The 22,724-nt window shown below is 35.2% G+C and overlaps 1 pseudogene; it reads right to left on the minus strand.

Annotated features, from left to right (window-relative positions):
• The window catches only part of LOC110740934, a 109,867-nt pseudogene extending 99,504 nt beyond the window's left edge, over positions 1-10,363 (minus strand).
• Between the last annotated feature and the right edge of the window lie 12,361 nt (positions 10,364-22,724).

Below are 22,724 nucleotides of genomic sequence, written 5' to 3' on the forward strand. Positions count from 1 at the left end.
TATCCTTAAAATTACTGGGTTCAGTTATATAATTCTATCATTCCAAAACAATTGTTTTTAGAAGAGAGTTAGAACTAGCTATACCTTAAAACATGGGAAATTTGATTTTCTGTGTGTTATTTGTCAAAGTTTCACACTTTCCTTTGGTAGAAGAGAGACAACTAAGATTTTAGAGTTTTTAAGAAAACACTACTGATGCTTGCTTTTCTTTAATTCTTCAGCCACCCTGGCTGAAACTATTTTGATGAACACTGTGTTTAACAATGCAGTCCAGAATATACCTTCATTCACATTTTCACAAAAGACTATTTGACCCACTATAAGAAGTGCAAATGTGAATGTCATGGTCAGGCATGGTGGCTTATGCCTGTAATCCCAGTACTTTGGGAGGCCAAGGTGGGTGGATCACTTGAGGTGAGGAGTTCAAAACCAGCCTGGCCAACATGGCAAAACCCTGTCTCTACTAAAAACACAAAAAAATTAGCTGGGCTTGGTGGTGGACGCCTGTGATCCCAGCTTCTCTAGAGGCTTAGGCAGGAGAATCACTTGAGCCCAGGAGGAGGAGGTTGCAGTGAGCTGAGATCATGCCACTGCACTCCAACCTGGGCAATAGAGTGAGACACCGTCTCAAAACAAAAAGAAAAAAATGAATGTCAGAATGTCAATAAAGGTTTAAACCAGGATGGTGGTGGACAAATGGTACAGTAGTCTCACTAGTACACAGAGGTTCCAACTGCAAGAGAGAAAAAAAAGATGCATTCTTTTCGAGTGGGCTCATGGAGCTTCTCCCAGGGAGACAACACACTGTGTTGTCTCAAATCACCAGCAGATAGAAGTATGTGGCACACGAGAAGGACATGGCCCTGACTTCCATGCAGACATGCTCCAGGAATTTTAGAGCTTGAATTTTTATTACTTTGTTCACAATTGCGGGTTAGATCATTCCTGCTTTTGCTGAAAAAGAAAAGAAAGGAAGGAAGAAGGAAGGAAGAGGAAGGAAGAAGGAAGAAGGAAGGAAGGAAGGAAGGAAGGAAGGAAGGAAGGAAGGAAGGAAGGAAGGAAGGAAGGAAGGGAGGAAGGAAGGAATAGTGCAAAATTTACGGAGCTTTTCTCCCCTGCATTCATCAGATTCTCCATAATAGATTCTGTTTAAAAGATGGTAGGGAGATGATAATAAGAGTTTATGCTTCTGCTTTTGTAAGAAAAAAAAAAAAGGAAAAAAATCCAAAATTACCCATTTTCGAAGCTTATTCATCTAACCTAAACCTACTGTGATCAGATAACATTCCTGAAAGGATTTTAGAGTTGGAAGCACTTCATTTGTATTTTCAGTAGGGTTTAAATTATCTTCCCTAATTGGTTCCAGCCTGCCTGTTTCTAAAGCACCAAGATACAGAGAAAATTTTAATGTTAACCGGAAATTCAGGTCAGAAGAATCTGGGTTTACATGTAAGACATATATGGTAACATCACCACTTAGAAATTCTGAATGCTAACTCCCTCTCTCTTAGCTTTTATAAGTCTAAGCTGTAAGTTAATTACATCTACCAAAGTTATCAACAACTCTTCAACTACAGAAGATTGAATTTTGTGAGATATTAAATCAGTAAAATTTGAAATATAGCCATATATGTAGCAGCAAATTTATATTTATATGCAAAACCCAAAATAAAATAAATCCCGTTCTTTAATTTGTCCCTAAATAATATAGGGCACAACAAATTTTAATCTGAGTTTGGCTAGAAGAAATTGAAGTATTTAGAAGAATAGCATGATCTAACATATCAATTTTTACAATAAATTCAACTGTTGCAGGAATGATATTAAACAGCCATTAGAGACTTAGAACACTATGTACCTAATAGAAGAAAATAAACTCATAAATCAAATCAGAATAAAAAACTCATAAATCAGAGTCAAATCAGAATAATCAGAATAAAAAAACTCATAAATCAAAATCCCCTAAGAGCCCCAAAGCTATTTGCTAATCTTTATTCCTGCAAAGTTGCATCCTATTCTGATTTTGTAAAGAGACATACACTAACAGGATGAGTGAAGTTGTACTTATGTGTACGGAGGGAATTTTTATTGAGATGCTGCTTTGTTATGAAATTATTTTTATAAATAAAATTATTATATAAAAATGACTAAATCTGGCAACATTTGTTAAACAAAACTATGTGTTTAAAAAACATACAGAAGGAACTGCACTGGAGACATGAGATAATACTTTACTCAGCTCTAGGATTTGATGATTATAAAATATGTGTAATTGCAAATATCAATACCACCTCCATGAATAACTATACAATTATGACTAAATTGAGAACTTTTATTATTAGCATTGTTTCATTTTTTTTTTTAATTTAACAATGTTGGTGAAGATGATGGTAATGGTGATTGAATAGTGGAATAATATGTGGTATTCTTTAAGAAATATTAAACAATGAGGCCGGGCACGGTGGCTCACGCCTGTAATCCCAGCACTTTGGGAGGCCAAGGCGGGTAGGCCACAAGGTCAGGAGATCGAGACCAGCCTGACCAACATGGTGAAACCCCGTCTCTACTAAAAATACAAAAATTAGCCAGGTGTGGTGGCAGGTGCCTGTAGTCCCAGCTACTCAGGAGGCTAAGGCAGGAGAATCGTTTGAACCCAGGAGGTGGAGGTTGCAGTGAGCCGAGATTGCACCACTGCACTCCAGCCTGGGTGACAGAGTGAGACATTGTCTCAAAAAAGAAAAGAAAGAAAAGAAATATTAAACACTAAGTTTTCTTATTTTGTTAATTGAAAATATTGACCAAACTACTAAAGATGAATGCCAAAATATCGTTAAATGTTGCCTAAATGGCAGACACAAGGTAGAGCTAACCTTGGGTGCTCTCATCACCTTCTGACAGCACAAACAAAATGTTTGAATGTCCACCTTGTGCTGAATGTCCACCTTTGCTAAGGGAGGAAGTAAGTCAAGTAATCTCACTGAGGGTTTTGATATCTGCCTGCTAGAAATAAAAATATCTGTATGGAGTTTTCAAAAAATAACAGAAAATGAAGAAAAAAGGTCCATGTGTTAATTGTCACTAACATCATTCCAAATGCTATTCGATTAAAATTGAGATCTTTTTTAAAACTAAAATATCAGACTTCTTTGCACTTGCAAAACCAAAGTTAATATGGTAACATCTGTAAAGGCAGTAACTTCAAGATTTCCTTTGATAGTTGAAGACTAGCCTTGACGTTTCTTTCTTTTTTTTTTTTTTTTGAGATGGAGTTTTGCTCTTGTTGCCCAGGCTGAAGTGCAGTGGCGCAATCTCCACTCACTGCAACCTCCACCTTCCAGGTTCGAGCAATTCTCCTGCCTCAGCCTCCCAAGTAGCTGGGATTACAGGTGCCCACCACCATGCCCAGCTAATTTTTTGTATTTTCAGTAGAGACAGGGTTTTGCCATGTTGGGCAGGCTGGTCTCGAACTCCTGACCTCAGGTGATCCGCCCACCTCAGCCTTCCAGAGTGCTGGGATTATGGGTGTGAGCCACTGCGCCCAGCCTAGGTTTCTTTGTTGTTTGTTTTAAATAATTATACAGGAAATTACAAAGGTAGTACAGAGGTCCCCTGTACTTTTAAGCCAGTTTCCACCATTGCTTGCATCATTCAGTAAATGAGATCAATTATTTGATAAAAGAATATCAAAGCTAGGAATCTGGTATCAGTACAAGGCATGTGTATAGTTTTATGTCATTTTATTCCAGTAGATTTGTGTATCTACTATCAAAATCAAGATACAGAATTATCATCAGAAAGATCTCTCTTACTCTAATCCTTTATAGTCATATCTACTTGCATCCACCATCCATAATCACTGGCACACATTATTCTGTTTTCTATCTCTATAATTTTGTCATTTGTAGAATATTGTATGGATTCATACAGTATGTGACCTTTAAAATTGGTTTTAGTCACTTGGCTTACCACCCATGAGATCTTTTATGGGCTGAATCGTGCCCCCTCAAAACTCTTATGTTGAAGTCCTATGTCTTCAGTACTTCAGAGAGTGACTGCATTTGGAGACGGGGCTTTTAAAGAAGTGATGAAGTTAAAATGTGGCTATTAGGGTGGGCACTGACCCAACCTGACTCCTATTGTTAAAGAAGAAGTTTGGACATCTAAGGAGATACCAGGGATGCACAGGCACTCAGGAGAGATCTTGTGAGGATACAGTGAAAGGACAGCTATCAGCAAGCCAAGGATAGAGGCCTTAAAACAATCCAAACCTGCCCACACCTTCATCTTGCACTTCTAGCCTCCAAATCCGGGAGAAAATAAACTTCTGTTGTTTAAGTCACATAGACTGGTATTTTGTTATGGCAGCCCTAGCAAACTAATATAAGATCCACCCAATTCGGTGTATCTATCAAGAGTTCCTTCCTTTATATTGCTGAGTAGTATTTCAGGGTATGTTTGTTTCTGTTGCATTTTATGTAACCATTTACCTATGAGGAACATTTTGGTTGTTTCTAGTTTGGGGTTTATTGCAAATAAAGTTGCCATAAGCAATCATGCATGGATTTTTGTGTGGACCTAAGTTTTTATTCTGGAGGGATAAATGCTGAGAACTGAAATTTCTGGGCTGCAAGGTAAGTTTATGTTTAGTTTTTAAAGAAACTACCAAACTATTTTCTAGAGTGACTAAATTGTCGTATTTTCTCACCAGCCATACATGTGTATCCAGTTTCTCCACATTCATGGCAGCGTTTAGTGTCACCATGTGTTTGTTTTCACTTTTCTAACAGATGTATAGTGATATATCATTGTGGTCTTCAGTTGCATTTCCCTAATGGCTACTCATGAATATCTTTTCACGTGGCAATTTGCCATCTATGTGTCTTCTTCGGTGAAGGGTCTCTTTACATTTTTCCCATTTTGCAATTATATGGTTTGGTGTTTAATGTTGAATCTTGCAAGGTATTTATATATTCTATAGATGAGTATTTTATAAGATATGTGGTTTGTAAATATTTTCAGTTGGTAGCTTGTCTTTTCCTCCTCTTGAGATGATACATAATGTTTAATTTTGATGAAATTCAATATTTTTTTTCTGGTTGTTTGTATGAGTTATTTATTGAAAATTAGACATTTAGGGGATTATATTATAATTATCTGGACCTTATTTATATCTTATAGTTCATAGCCAAGGTCTCCTCTGACAGCATGCCTGCGGGGAAAAGAGAGACACCTTCTCATTGTTGCCAGGTAAGTGTAGAAAACTCCCAGGTTTTCCTCTTGGCCTTCATTGACACCTGAGGGTAGAAAAGGCTCCTTGTCACTGCTGGGTGGGGTTGGGAGTTGAGGCTTTCCACCAGGCTTTTGTGGATGCCGCCCTGGTTGGGATGGGGAGGGCCAGCTCATTATTGCTCTCTCATGGTAGTCTCCACTGACACTGCAGTGGGGTGGTCTTGTTACCAAGCTGGGGGTCAGAGGAAGTCTTAACCCCCCACGAAGCCTCCTCTGATAGTGCAGGGCTGGTGTGGTAAAAGCTCACTGACACCATGGGTGTGGGGGAGGCCTGCTTACCAGCTGGTGGAACCAGAAATCCTGGCTTCTTACTTGCCCTTCTCTGGCCCCATTTTGGTAGTGGATTGAGACACTCCATTATAGACTGGCAAGGGGAGAAGCCTCTTTCCCCTTAGCCTTTGCTGGTGGAGGTGGGGGTGGGGCCATAGTTCATACTGTTGTATTAGGCAGAGTAGAGCAATCATCAAGAATAAAAATCATGTCACTTGCAAAACATGGATGGAACTGGAGGTCATTGTGTTAAGTGAAGTAATCTAGACACAAAAAGACAATTAGGATGTGTACTTACTTATATATGAGATCTAAGAAAGCTGATCTCATGGACGTGGAGAGTAGAATTATCATTCTACTCTGGATACCAGAGGCCGGGAAGGATGTGGGTGTGAAGGGGAGGATGAAGAGAGGTTGGCAAATGGGTACTAATATACAGTGAGATAGAAAAAAATAAGTCCAGGCCAGGCATGTTGGGTCATGCCTGTAATCTGAGCACTTTGGGAGGCCGGGTGGGTGGATCACTTGAGATCAGGAGTTTGAGACCAGCCTGGCCAACATGGCAAAACCCTGTCTCTACTAAAAATACAAAAAGTAGCCAGGCATGGTGGTGCATGCCTATAGTCTTAGTTACTCAGGAGGCTGAGGAGGGAGAATCACTTGAGCCTGGGAGGTCTAGGTTGTGGTTTGTAGTGAGCCGAGAGCACACCACTACACTCCAGCCTGGGAGACAGGAGTAAAACCCTGTCTACCCCCCAAAAAAAGGAAAGAAAAAGAAAAAAAAAATAAGTCCTAATGTTTGACAGTAAAGTAGGGTGATTGTAGTTAACAAAAATGTATGATATATTTCAAAATAGCTAGAAGTGAGGATGTGAAATATTCTCAATATATTGAAATGATAAATGCTCGAAGTGATGGAAATTCTAAATGCCCTGCCTTGATAGTGACATATTCTATGCATGTAACAAAATACCACTTGTACCTCATAATATGTAAAAACACTATGTATCAATAAAATCATCTAAAAGTTTCCTGTCTTTCTAGGCTGCCCTCTTAGTGGTTTTTTGACTAGTCACAGTTGTCTTTTCTTGAAGTTTTTTTCCTTTTCTCTTTTCTTTTTTTTTTGTCTGAGTCCATTAGAAATTCCTTGTTGCCAGCTTCTCCCATACTTACACTAGGGTATCCAAGAAATTCACACCATGTTATTCTTTGAGTTCTGAGGTCCCTAGCCAGTCTGTCTTCTCTTCTCTTCACCTGTCAGAACCTATTTATTTTATGGATAACATCTAGGGTTTTTAGCTATACTTAGCATGATAATGAAAAATTATTTAATGGGTACAATATACATTATTCAGGAGATGGATACCCTAAAAGCCCTAACATGACCACCATGTAACCTATACATGGAACAAAATTGCACATATATCCCAAAAATGTCTACAAATAAAATTTTTTTTAATTAAAAAAGAAAGTATGTCTACTACATCTTCTCAGAAACTGAGTTTAAAAACTTACTTTTTCTTTTGATCTGCTTACATTTTCTTTTTTCACATAATAATGCTTTACTTTTATATGAGACTAAGATCTGCAACTCTCATAAAAATGTCATGTGGAAAATTAAGTAATAGGTATGAATTACCATAGAAGGAAGCAAAAGTATTACCGTGAAGAGCTGAGTGCATTTATATAATACTTAAAAATAACTGCAAAGGAATGAAAGAAGTGATTTTCACCATGACAAGTTGGTCCTTTCAAAATTATGCGGTTGATCTTTCAGAATGTAATTATTTGTTCTTACTGAAAGTTATTAGGAATATGTCCAATTATAACTCTTATATGTCAAGCTGGTAATATAAAGATTTAAAAGTGAAAACTCTAAAATTTCATATGCTTTTCCAGTTTTATGTTAATGCATAGCTCTCAAGATATTTGCCAAGCCTTTTAGCAGATTCCTTTAGAGAGAGCCTGACAATATCAAGGACCTGGGAAAATGAGATAATTAACAGCGACATCATCAATCACAAAGATAGGATTCCGATGCTGTACAATTTTTCATCAGAGCCTCCTTAACATTTATTATGATAGAAATTGCTTTCAGGATGTGGCAGTATTTGGGCACTTAAGTTCAAACAGTGGAAAAGGTGCAACAGAAGAGAGAATGGAGATGGGCAGGAGGAGGGATAGTATAGTGGATAGTGTACGCACTAAATTGAAACCTCCTCTGTATGAGTCCTAGATCCTATGACTAAGTCTGAGGCCATAGAGTTTACTTAACCTAAGAGCCTTGATTTACTTATTTTTAAAAATGAGATTATTCTAATGCCTAACCTCAAAACTTGCTAAGGTATAAATTAAATAATATATCTGAAGTTTGTAGTTCACGTGGCATTATTACCCCTCCTACCAAGGAGATGTTGAGGATGACATTGACATCAATATCACAAGTGACTTTAATTTGAGGCACAGCAAAGGGAGCAGGAAGTATGCCTGTGAGCTCAAACTTGTCCTGGATAACTAGCAAATTGTTATCCTTGGTTATGGCACTCTCACCTTCAAAAGCTTGAATGAGCATACAGGTTGGTTGTCAGGATAGGTAGTGAAGGTCTGGGTCTGCTTGGTAAGAAAAGTATATTGCATTTCGTGGGAACAGTCATGACTCTACAGCAGCATCATTACCAAAGAGAAGAGGAGTAAATCCAAAAGTAGCAAATCTTGAACAGTTTAAGATTTGTCTTAAGATAGGATGGCTGCCTGGACAGCTGCACCGTAACCAACAGCTTCATCAGGGTCAATGCTCTTGCTCAGTTCTTTTCCACTAAATAATTATTGAGGAAGCTTTTGGATCTAGGAGATACAGATAGAACCACTTACCAGGACAATAACATGAATCTGCAACTTTTCTAGTTTGGTGTCCTGAAGGGCTATCTCTATCGGGTCCTGGGTGCCATGGAACAGGACAGCATTCAGTTCTTCAAATGGGCATGAGTAATGGAGGTATACATATCTGTTCCTTCACAGAGAGAATCTATCTCAATACTGGCCTGGGTGCTGGAAGGGAGAATGCAATTAGCCCATCACAAGCAGTACAGAAGCATCACACAGCCCTGTTGTTCTCACTACTGTCCTTATGCTTGCATTTGAACTCAGCAATAAAATGTTTGATCATTTGGTTGTCAAAAATCTTCTCCACCTAAGTGGGTATTTCCAGCTATAGATTTGATCTCAAATATTTCATTCTCAAGAGTGAGGACAGACACGTCAAACATTTCATCTCTTAAGTCATAGATGAGCACACTTCTTTCAGCTCCAACCTTTATGACTGCACCATAAGCAACAGAAGCAGCAGCTGGCTCTTTGAAAATTTTAAGTACATTGAGACCAGCAATGGTTCCAGGATCTTTGGTAGCTTGACATTAGAGTCATTAGGCCCTATGACCATAACATTGGAAATAGTCTTCCCAAGGTGAAATAATAATTTCATTATTCTATAAGATAACCTACTCAGCACTTACACAGATGAAAATCTAGATAAGCCATTACAGCCATGAGCAATGCTAATGAACGTTTTTGCAAACTCTGGACGGGTGCTTGACATCCTTAATGATCTTCCTATTTTTCTCAGTTATCTGGTCATGAGCAACTGGCTCAGCTGAAGATGATTCATTTCATATGAGATCACCTTTAATGTGCTTTAATCCACTGTAACTCAACATTCAGTTGAAGTGGAAAATGTGGACAGGCATGATCCTCCAAAATGGCAACAGCAAACTGCAAAGCTCGCCCAAAACAAATCGCCTGAGCACCAGGGTCTTCAACTACCAATCAAGCCCCTCTACACTGTCTGAGAAAAAGAAATTTCTCTAACTTCCTCAGTTCATAATGATTTTAATATCTCGGGTTTTTTGTTTTTTTTTTTTCATGGTACTTCTAGGGCCAAAGAAAATTTAAAATATTTGGCAGCACCCTTGTGAGTTTACTGTGGTGTCCAGGGTGCCTTAAAGCCAGTTTAGGAACTGCGTTTCTAAAAATAATAGTTGTTTTTCATTGCCTTGTAAAATTCAAGATTTACATTCAGGAGTGGACACGTCCCTAAGGTATCAAAACTCTAAATTTCAAGGCCTCTTACTTGTAAGAGTCTCTTCCATGGTCCTGATCAGGGAGAAACAAAATTGAGCATATAACAACAATTGTTTAAGAGAACCACTTCTCCTTCCTCCCAAGTCCCTTTGTGGTTTGGTAGTGTTAGAGTGTCCACGGGCACATATATATAGTATCTAGCTAAGGAGAAGTTAGCACTAGAGGAGAAACACAATTTGACATGAATGAAGTCACAAAGCTGTCTGTGGACAATCCTTCTAATCAAATACGAAAATAATTTAAGTGTAGGATTGTTTTCGTTTTGGTCAATACCCATGCACAATGACATTTCCTGTAGTAACATACTTGATAGTGAAGCCTACATAATTATATATAAAATCTCCTCTTTTTCCCATTGTTAGTGGGAATTTCCCAAAACAAAATTTACCATAACTCATTCATTTGTAGGACATAAACTTGCAAAATTAGAACCAACAGCAAATATCTATATAATCTGAAGTTGCAGGTTTTATGAATCACAGACACCAATTAAACAAATTTAATCTACCATGCTAGGACCTTTTTCTTCTATCTTTAAAAATTATTATACAATTTTCTTTCATTTAAAACAGGGATCAATAGTATCAAGCCAAAATATAGGGGAAAATATATTGTAATTTTATTTATTTATTTTGAGACTTCATCACCCAGGTTGGAGTGCAGTGGCACGATCCTTCTGCCTCAGCCCCTCAAATAACTGGGACTACAGGTGCGCCACCAGGCCCAGCTAATATTTGTAATTTTTGTAGAGGTGGGGTTTCACCATGTTGCCCGTGTTGGTCTTAAACTCCTGAGCTCAAGCAATCTGCCCACCTCTGTCTCCCAAAGTACTGGGATTGCAGGCATGAGCCACCATATGCGGTCATAAAGATATTTTATAATTATGCCATTTGTCATGTTTTAGTTTATTGTGATTTTTTTCTCATTCACAGTAAATATTCTGTTTTATTTTTCTAACTTTGATTCCTTTTTCTTAAAGATGGTACTTTAAATCATGTAAAATCGAGGCCTGAAAAATACCTGTCTACCTCTAGCCATGATGTAAGTGAAACATTTCTTTAACCTATTTCAAATAATTTTATTTTCCTTTTTGCTTTCTGCATCTTGGCTTACACTTTCCATTTGTGTCTGAAACCTAGTCCAAAAATAATTTATGTGCTCACTCCATTTTTGTATTTTATCCTTTTCAGAAGAGAAACATTTTCAAAAAGTCTTTTCGCTTTTTCAAAGTTCTCTCAATTTTATGCTCTGGTGTTCTTAAAGTATTATATGAGCATCATAATACTGATTTTCAAACAAGAAAAATTTCATCTGCAGTCCCATGTTCTTTCAGCATGATTCCCAGTAGACAAGATATGGAGTCAGTCTACATGTCCATCAAAGAATGAATGGAGAAAAAAAAATATAGTATCTATCTATACACAATGGAGTACTTTTCAGCTTTAACAAAAAGAAGGAAATCCGTTCCTTTGTGACAATATAGATGAACATGCAGGGCACTATGTTAAGTGAAACAAGCCAGGCACAGAAATACAAATACCGCATGATCTCACCAATGTGGAATCTAAAAAATGTTGAATACATAAAAGCAAGGAGTAGAATAGTGGTTCTGGCTATGTGGGGGGTTGGGGCAGTAGGTAGGGAGATGTTGATCAAAGGATACGACAAAAGTATTGTTAAAAAATATAATATATAAATACATCTCATAAACTCCACACAATGTACACATGTCCTCATTAGTAGTGCTGTACTCTCCCCTTTTCCTTCTTTCAAACCTACTGTCCTTCACAGCTGTTTGTCTTGGGTTTCTCCCAACACCACCCTCACCTCCAGAATCAGCCCTCTTCACTCCATCTCTTTATGAGCTTCTGTTTTCTTTTTATCCACTTGTTCAATCACAAAAGCACAGGAATGGATTTATCAAGGACAAAATTCTTATGTGGTGTCTGAGAGAAGGCATTCAGGTAATGCCTGTGCCAGTGTTTTCATGCCATCAAGCATGTGTATGAGAAAGAGGGGCTGCAATTTATTCAGGGCTTATCGCATCCTAAGTTCAGTGGGACCTATGGATGAGGTCATTTAATTCTCATAAGAACACTATAACTTGGGAATATCTCCATATCTTAAATGAGAAAACTGAGGCCCACAGAAGTTGTTGACTTGTCTGAGGGTGCAGCTGTGACTAGTACTCAAGTCCGTCTGACCCCCTGGTTTGTATTCTTAGCTTCTATGTGAGGCTTCCTTTCTAATCAAAAGTTGCATAAAGTTTCACAATCCCAAAATATTCTTCAAAGCATCATAAGTAACTTCATAAAGGGCAAGGTGTGTTCATTTGAAGGTGAGTGGTTCTGTAAAAGACTGAAATTTTCCTGAAGTCAACATTATGGAATAACTAGGTGAGCTCACTGGTATTACAGGTGTAGGTAAAGAATGAGATGTGGATTCAAAATAAAAAGCCTAAATTTCTGTGTCATTTATTGTCTAAGCTTAGAGGCAAATTACAAAAAAAAATCATAAAAATATGCGAAGAATGGAATATTCCTGGGGGGAAAAATGTATGTACCTTACATTGTCACTGTTAAGAACAAAAAATTACAACATTTGCATTTGTTTTATGAAATCCATAAAGCATTAGTGACCTCAAGTCAAATACATATACACCCTACACAAGACACATACACATACACACACAATTGCACACTCAGTCAACCTTGTTTTTAATGGTGATATCATTGTGAAGTTATAAGTGAGATAGCTCACGTAGCAGAGTATTGTGATATTAGCCATGATGTACTAACCTTCTACAGATGTTAGCTGATTGTAATAATAATAAAATAATTAATTTTAAAGACATAAACTATATTTATTAGTTACTAAGGATAAATAAGTGAAGTAACATTATATTCATTTTAACCTCAATTAATACAAATAAGGTGAAATGGATGGCTTACTGATTGTCTATAAGGAGCAAACCTATAAAATATCAAGTATTGTCACTGCTTGAATATGAAAATGGAAGCTGTGAATAATAACCGCCTGGTCAGGGAGAGAAATAAGTTTAAAGATATTAACAAATCTAGAGCACTTTCACAATATGTCAATGTAGTTAAAATGAAAAGAAAATGTTTATCTTCCAGGTGGCAATTAAGTATTTGTGAGAAATTCTGGCACCCAAATTGACAGGCAACTAAGTGAAATAAACTGACTAACAGAGCATAAAAGTGAAAAAAAACACAGGTTGTCATTGGAACAAGTTGGTTAAATATGACTGAATTAATGAGTTTTAATAAATCCACATACTACAGATTTTCTACTAATTGGAAACCTAACAAAATTAAATATGTATGACATTTAAAAATTATTTTTCAGAACTACTTTGGAACTGTTAAATTTAGAGGAAACTTTCCTAATAGATACAAAATATATAGTGAAAGAGCCAGCAATTTTTTAAATTTACCATTTTATTATTTTTTAAGTACAGTTCTAAGACTGTATATATTTACACTGTTGTACAATCATTATTACCATCCATCTCCAGAAATTTTCATCTTCCCTAACTGAAACTCTGTACCCCTTCAATACTAACTCTCCATCCCACCTACCCCACTCCCTGCCCAGTTTCTGACAACCACCTTTCTGCTTTTCATCTCTAAGATTTTGAGCATTCAGGGAACCTTATGTAAGAAAAATCATAGAATATTTGTCCTTATGTAACTGCCTTATTTCACTTGGCATAACATCTGCAATTAGGATATTATTTTAGAGCAAGAGTTTTAAGCTACAGTCTATATAGCCAGCTATATTTGTTTTATTAGGCTGATCTACTTTAATGATATTTAAATGTATATTTGAATGCTTCAACTAATGAGCATTTTGTGATGAGCAGAATATCCTGTAAAAGACTGAAATTTTACTGAAGTCAACATTATAGAATAACTAGGTGAGCTCACTACTAGATTCTTAAAGGTGTTTATGTAGCCAAAACATTAAAAATGTCTGATTTTGAGGTTCCATACTAAATTAATCTGATATTAAGATAAAACACAAACTGAAAAATGTTAAAACCTGAGAAGAAACTCAATAAAAATGCAAAAAATTATTACATTGATAATTGGAAAAATAAAAGTCTAACAAAGTTAAAGGAAAATACATGTTAACAGAATGTAGACTTTATTAAGGATTCTATTGTCCTGCTCTGAAGTAGGACAAAATTTTCTAAGGCATTATATTAGAGTTACAGAGAATTCAGTTTGGGAACAAGAGTTGAAAACTTTTGAAGGAAATGTATAATTTTTTTTCAACTGTGTAGTTTAAAATAAGTATGGAAAATAAATTGATTAGATTTATTGTCTTTAAAGGAGCATAAGAAAAAATAAATAGCATGTTTTAGTAACAAGTGAAAATAGGGCCAATTAATTACATAATTTTTAAAAATATTTTGACAATTATTTTATTATTAAATAGTAGATGGGTTCTGAATTAAGTCTAAAGCAAACATATCACAGAGTTAAAATTAGAGAATTTTTAAATGACATATTTCATTGTCTATCTTCTATTGCTTTGAAAACTTCCTTTAAAATAAGTCAATCATGCAAGTTTTACTATTGCTGTCCAAAATAAACTTATCAATTATTCCTCAGGAATATCCCCAGGCCAAATTCTAAGGACCTGTAGTTTCTACCTCTCTAGGGGAAAAAGTGACACTGATGCTATGACCTTAATATCTTAAAACAGAGGTCTCTTAAAACAGAGACCACTTCTTATATAAAACAGGATAGGTAGTAAGCCCACATGCATATGGTGTAATTTCAGGAGTCATTTTAGAACCTACTCACCTTCATATTTTCAGTTTTCTCGAACATGATACTTTAAAGATTGCTATATGAAATTCCATAATTAGCAATAGATCTGATGACATGACTTATCTGTCGCCCTTTGTATCAGCAACAAAACTTGTGTGCAAGCAACAGAACTGCCTCTCATTTTCTTAAGAAAGGAAAAATAAAATCTATTGGAAATATGTACAATTGATAATATAGGAGAAAACCAGCCATGGAAAATTGGCCAACATTAAGGTAGTTTTAAAATGTTTAAAGAGCACAAAACCTTTTTTTAAGGAAAAAAATCAGTAATTTTTTAGCCTGGATATTACATCAATGGTTGTATACTGCAACTTCTGCTTCTGAACACTACCATTAAGACTCCACCAGTGGATTCTAACTAATACTTATCGTGGCTTCCCAGAAAGGAGCAATAGACAAGGCTAACTCATGTGCTTAAGCCCCTATCTCTAAGACCTAAGAGAGAAGTGGGATTTGTCTACACTGATACCAAAAAGTAGAAATTCCTTTGTATCAGTCAGTGAATAGTGAGTAACAGAGGATTGAGTCTAGACATTTCAGATAAAATAGTATTTAAGACACGAATTTAGGCACTTAGAAAACCACAGGACAGCATGAAATGACAAAGTCATGGGGGAACTGCCTCCAGCTTTCAGATTTACTTCCATCCCTGAGGATCTCAGGATGTACCTGATATTGGTCAGGAGTTGCAGTTGCCTGTAGTATTAGGATAGGTAATTTGTGGTGGAATTCTTAGATGATGTTCCTAAAGCAATCTCTGCAGAAGCCCGTTATTGACTTGCCATTGCTGGAAGAGGAAAAGAGCTTCTCGTTGCTTTCAACTTTTCCAATTTTGTGTAATGTCTCATTGTTTGACTACAGGGAAAAATCATCTACGAAAGGATTCTGAAAAATATAGTTCCCAAATTTCCAGCCCTTGTGATAAATGGGGGCCCTAGAAGAGGAAGAAGGTGTACCTGAGTGCAAATGGCAATGTGGCACACTTTCAAACTGTCAAAACACATAATTGGGAATTTCCTGACACAGAAGTGGAAGTTACATGTTAGCGAAGCCCAAAAATGGCAAAATGACTTTGCACTAATAAAATTCAGTATATTCTGAGAAATATATAATTTATTAAATTATTTCTCAAAACAAATACTGCATTAACAAAAATAAGGTTAAATTACTAGGATGTTGAAGGCCAGGGAGCAGTCATGTCCATTGGAGAAGCAATGATAGTGTAAAAAGAGACTAGAACTTCAAAAGACACATTTCTCCTACTTGACAATTCTGCAGAGAGTTGGGGCTATATACAGGGATTCAGCAGAAGGTAATCGTTGATGCTCACTGTTCTAGGCCAACTTGTGTGTGATGGAGTGTAAAACTACCCACTCAAACTAGGTCATGTAAAAATGGGGTTGGATGGATAGATAGATAGATGTACATATAATATTTTCTGAACACATGGTCATTACTATACAGTGGAAATTTTTTATAAGCTAGCATTTCTATTAAACATATGGTTAGACATAAAGTACAGCACATATTAATATATGAGACCATTGATATTAGAAATGTTTAGTAGCAATATGATTGCCACTTCCAAAGATAGCTAGAAAAGAATCAACAAAAATGTTAAAAAGCTGAAACACTTTATCTCTGTTCTGATTTATATAGATAAAGATTGACTTAGATTATTTGATATAATTTTTTTTTTTTTTTTTTTTTTTTGAGACAGAGTCTTGATCTGTCACCCAGGCTGGAGTGCAAAGGTGCAATCTTGGCTCACTGCAAACTCCACCTCCTGGGTGGATTTGTATAAATAAAGACTGACTTAGAATATTTGATATAATTCACCTTTTTTTTTGTTTTTGAGACAGAGTCTCGATCTGTCACCCAGGCTGGAGTGCAATGGTGCAATCTTGGCTCACTGCCAACTCTATCTCCTGGGTTCAAGCTATTCTTCTGCCTCAGCATCCTGAGTAGCTGGGATTACAGGCACCTGCCATGACGCTTGGCTAATTTTTGCTGTTGTTGTTGTTGTTGTTGATGTTTTTGTTGTTATTTTTAGTAGAGACAGGGTTTCACCATGTTGGCTAGTCTGGTTTTTAATTTTTTTTAAATTTATTGACATGTGACTTCCTAATAGCTTGTCAAAAAATGTACCAAGTTATTTCTTTGTAATTACTTTAAGTCGTATGTCATAGTATGTGAATCTTCATCATCATAGAGAAGAATGCAACTCTACCTCTGCCTGACTCTTTTTATGTATTGTATTTGGTGAGATAACAGAGTTTAATATTTAAAAGTGTTGGCTCTAGAATTAGATTCTCTGGTTCTCAATGTTGCTTCATCACTTATTAGTGGTGTAACCATAGGACACTTACTTCAATTCACTAGGATTAATTTTTTTCAAGATTTTTTTAAAGATAAAAATAATAACCATCTCAAAGTATTATTGTTAGAATAAAACTATATAACATTTAAACACAGTGAACAGTACACATTATACAATGTTACCAATTTGTATTATTACTCATGTCTTCAGGGAGAACATAGTTACAACTTTAAAACTAATGATGCTAGAAGGATTTTATAATTTTGATCTTGAGAACAATTTAGTATTTTCAAAGTTAGATTAAAAACAAATTTAGTTTAAAATTGCGTTTGAATCAAATTAAACTTTATGGTTAGTCACCAAATTAGGGCAGCTTTTTTGTAAAAATGATAACCTAATAATCAATGTTCATCTGGTTAAAAAAATTACAGTACATTCCAATGATGGAATAAAATTCAGGCTTAAAAATAAATAATAATTTGTTTTACATTCTAATATACAACAATCTCTAGGATACATTATTATGTGAAAAATGCAGGGTTCAAGAGAGTATATTTAGTATTCCATCAGTTATATAAAAATAGAAATAAAACATTGTGTGTGTATATATATTATATATTACTATATAATATTATATATATTATCTATAATATTATCTATATAAATAAATATATATATATATATATATATTTGCCTGTAAAAATTAAAACTGGTTGCTGGCAGAAAGGGACTTAGATGGTTGAAAGAAAGAGGTGGCAAGAATACTTTCATTTTCTTATATATGTGTATCTTCTGAGTTTATATATATATATAATCTGTGTATGTAAATATACATATAAATTTAGAAGACAAACAAGTACATACACACACATACATATACACACACATATATATAAAATACAATTTAAAAAAAAGAGTAACAATGGGGTGTTTAAAGAAAGTCTAATAGAGGTGTATGCTAAGAGAAACAAGGAGGTGGGCTAAACCAGGGGTGTCAAGGGTTCAGACATAAACCAGCCCAAGCTCCATTATTTCAAGGTCATTTTATTATAATTGCCATTCTTTCTTTGATCCATCCTTTCAATACTAAACACATCCTTTCAAACAAACAAACAAAGAAAAATGCACTGCTATTGGCCATCTACACATTTCTTACATCCACATCGGTCCTCCTGAGTTGCTGCAAATTTCACTGAAAGCTTATTGAATTGGAGAAACTATCTTGGTTGACCACATCAGCCTGGCACATGATAAGTAGTAAAGATTTGATGAATGAATCGGCGATAAAAAACAGCTACATTCCAGAATTTGATCCAGAATTGATCTCCTTGTTGCCATTTTATGGGATATGATACATTTGCGAGATAAAAAATATTCTAATATACAACGGTGTTCTTTCACCATTCTGTATTTTGTGACTCAATTATAAGGTACATTTTTTTTTGTTAGATAACATGAGTCTTTTCTCTTTTTTCTTCTCTACATAAATTTTGTTGCTACTTTAGTAACTATTGTTCATGATCAACTGTTACTTTGTAAAGTATCTAAATTTTAATCTATTAACTCAATTTGACATTTATTACTTTAGAGTAAAACATTTTCAAGATGAAGCACTGCTGCTTCTTTCAGGCTTCTAACTCCTAAATCTTTTTGTAATTTCACAAAAAATGCAACCTAAAATCACAAATTAAAAGGCCAGATTTTCTTGTTTCTTGAGAACTTGCCAAATTAGTTTTATAATAGTTACAAATATAGATGGTCCAGTTCTCCTTTATTGAGTTAATGAAAATGCTGTAAAACCAATCACTCAGTGAGATAAAAGCAAACAATTTTATTTTGAGGTAATTTTATTTCCACTGTCATTGGCATTTAGCAAAACTGTCTTAAATAAATCACCGACAAAAAGACACCAAAGTATTTCACAGAGCCTTTGTAGGTACTGAGCATCAAACATTTCATCTTATATTTCCTCTTAAATTGAAACTAAGCAGTCACAAATGTAACAAAAATTTTGTTATCTATTAACCTATAATATCAAGTTACAGGTGTCCTCAAAATGAGAAAACTAAAGTCATCAAATTTCTGTGATATTATACTATCCACATACTATGGTTGGATTTAACTGAATTATTGATTAAATGAACTTTGCATTTATATCTAAAATTAAATTCTCAAGTACTTGTGTTTAAATTTGCAAATTTCAATTCCTTCTAAATATATCCTTTTCTTATCTCACTATGACAAGTTTAAGCTTTAAAAAGACAGGTTTATTTTAAGAGAATTAATCCTAACAATTAAAAACTAAAAACAGCTTTTAATTTGCTTTTTGGCTGCTAAATAAATTAGGAAAATACAAAATGGTCATCCCTCAAACACAAAGGTAAAGAAAGAAGTAATTATCAAGATACATTACTTAAAATATTTTTCTTAAATCAGATTCTTTTGCCTTAAATAGGTTTTTGGGCTAATACCCATCAATTTATCCTTATTTTTCTCTGAAAAGAATAATCATCCAGACTTTATCTTTTACTCACACATTTAGAAATCCAATTTACCCCAAAATGAAGTATTAACATATTTGTCAAAGAAATGTTCACAAGAGTTCTTAGTGTGACTTATTAGCATAATCCCCACCTGCTTATAGCATTAGGCAGTTCAGCAGCAAGTGATACAAGTCTATGTCAGGTTAAAAGAATTTCATGATTCATAATACCTCAAAAGCATTAGGATCTATGTATGAAGCTCTTTATATACCTGGCCTTAATGGTTAATTTATTCTCAGATTTCTGGAGAGCATATCACTGTCTAAAAAAATGTGTTACTACATTTATTACTCCACATACTTTCTCATGACTTGTCATATTAACCTTCTGCCTCCAAATATCATCCTTCACTCATTTCCTGCTGCCAGTGCTGCCACAGATATGAATGTCACTTGGAAATACAGAATTTATTTTCACTCCAGAGACATCTGTTTCCACCATATTAGAAGAGACTCAGTTTTTAAGTAGCTGGAATTTATAAGCGAATTTTTCAAATGTAAGGGAATCAACAAGGTTTTCCAATTATTAACTTCACAAATTTTAACTTTTTCTCAAAATCCCATAATCAAAAACCACTAGTCTTCTTTTTTTAAAATTTATTTTTTATTTCAATAGCTTTGGGAGAACAGGTTGTGTTTGGTTACATGAATAAGTTCTTTACTGGTGATTTCTTAGATGTTGGTGCACTCATCATCCAAGCAGTGTACACTGTACCCAGTGTGTAGTCTTTTATCCCTCACCACCACCCACCCTTTCCCTTGAGTCCCCAAAGTCCATTGTATCATTCTTATGCCTTTGCATCCTCATAGCTTAGCTCCCACTTATGAGTGAGGACACACAAGGTTTAGTTTTCCATTCCTGAGTTACTTCACACAGAATGATGGTCTCCAATTCCATCCAGGTTGCTGCAACTGCCATTATTGTATGCTTTTTTTATGGATGAGTTATATATATAATATATAACTCTATATACAAATTATATATATAGATATATATAATATATATCTCACAACATTTTCTTCATTCACTCATTGATTAATGGGCATTTGGGCTGGTTTCATATTTTTGCAATTGTGAGTTATGCTGCTCTAAACATGCATGTGCAAGCATCTTTTTTGTGTAATGACTTATTTTCCTCTGGGTAGATACCCAGTAGGGGGATTGCTGGATCAAATGGTAGATCTACTTTTAGTTCTTTAAGGAATCTCTACACTGTTTTCCATAGTGGTTGTACTAGTTTACATTCCTGCCAGCAGTGTAAAAGTATTCCCTTTTCACCACATCCATGGCAACATCGGTTAATATTATTTTTTGATATTTTGATTATGGCCATTCTTGTAGGAGTGAGGTGCTATCACATTGTGGTTTTGATTTGCATTTCCCTGATAATTAATGATATTAAGCATTTTTCCATATGCTTGTTTAGACGTGATTAAAGTGGGCATATTTGTCTTGTTCCAGTTCTCAGGCGGAACGCTTTCAACCTTTCCCTGTTTAGTATGATGGTTGTGGGTTTGTCATAGACTGCTTTTATTTCCTTAAGGTACATCCCTTCTATGCCAATTTTGCTCAGAGTTTTAATCATAAAGCGATGCTAGATTTTGTCAAATGCTTTTTTGGTATCTATTGAGATGATCATGTGATTTTTAATTCTGTTTATGTGGTGTATCACATTTTTTGACTTGCAGATGTTAAAACATCTCTGCATCCCTGGTATGAAATCCACTTGATCATAATGGACTATTTTGTTGACATGCGGTTTGATTCAGTTAACTAGTATTTTGTTGAGGATTTTTGCATATATGTTCATCTGGGATATTGGTCTGTCATTTTCTTTTTTTTCACTGTTCTTCCCTGGTTTTGGTATTAGGGTGATACTGGCTTTATAGAATGATTTAGGGAGGATCCTCTCTTTCCCTATCCTGTGGAATAGTGTCAATAAGATTGGTACCAATTCTTCTTTGAGTGTCTGATAGAATTCAGCTGTGAATCTGTCTGGTCCTGGACTTTTTTTTATTGACAATTTTTTTTATTACCACTTCAATCTCACTGGTTGTTAATGGTCTGTTAAGAGTTTCTATACTTTCCTGGTTTAATCTGAGAGGGTTGTATATTTCCAGGAATTTGTCCATCTTTCCTCTAGTTTTTCTAACTCATATGACTAAAAGTGTTCATAACAGCCTTCAACAACCTTTTGTATTTCTGTAGTATCAGTAGTAATATCTCCCATTTTGTTTCTGATTGGGCTTATTTGGATCTTCTCTCTTTTTTTCTTAGTCAATTACACTAATGGTCTATCAATTTTATTTAACTTTTCAAAGAACAAATTTTTTGTTTCATTTAACTTTCGTATTTTTTGTTTGTTTCAATTTCATTTAGTTCTGCTCCAATCTTCATTATTTCTTTTCTTCTACTGGGTTTGGGTTCAGATTATACTTGTTTCTCCAGTTCCATAAGTGGTGACCTTAGATTGTCTATTTGTGCTCTTTCAGACTTTTTGATGTAGGCATTTAATGCCATGAACTTTCCTCTTAGTGCTGCTTTTGCTGTATCCCAGAGGTTTTCATAGGTTGTGTTATCTGAAATATTATCATTCAGTTGAAATAATCTTTTAATTTTCATCTTGATTTCATTGTTGGTCCAATGAGCCTTCAGGAGTAGGTTAATTTCAATGTATTTGCATGGTTTTGAGGGTTCCTTTTGGAGTTATTTCTAGTTTTATTCCACTGTGGCCTGAGACAGTACTTGACAAAATTTCAATTTTCTTAAATTTACTGAGACTTGTTTTGTGGCCTATTATATGGTCTATCTTGGAGAATATTCCACATGCTGATGAATAGATTGTATACTCTGCAGTTGTTGTGCAGAATGTTCTGTAAATATCTGTTAAGTCCATTTGTTGTAGGGTATAGTTTAAGTCCATTGCTTCTTTGTTGACTTTCTATCTTGAAGACCTGTTTAGTGCTGTCAGTGGAGTATTGAAGTCCCATGCCATTATTGCATTGCTCTCTCTCTCATTTCTTAGGTCTAGTAGTAATTATAAATTTGGGAGCTCCAATGTTAGGTGCATATATAGTAGGTGTATTCAAAAGTAATTGCTGGTTTGTCATTACTTTCAATGGCAAAAAACACAATTACCTTTGCCCTGATTTAATATATAGGATTTTGACATTTTCTTACTGGACTAGTCCTTTTATCATTATATAATGTCCCTCTTAGTCTTTTTTTAACTGCTGTTGTTTTAAAGTTTGTTTTGTCTAAGACTAGCTACTCCTGCTTGCTTTTGGTGTCCATTTGCACGGA

The sequence above is a fragment of the Papio anubis genome, chromosome 10 (assembly GCF_008728515.1).
Source record: "Papio anubis isolate 15944 chromosome 10, Panubis1.0, whole genome shotgun sequence".
Classification (NCBI taxonomy): Eukaryota; Metazoa; Chordata; class Mammalia; order Primates; family Cercopithecidae; genus Papio; species Papio anubis.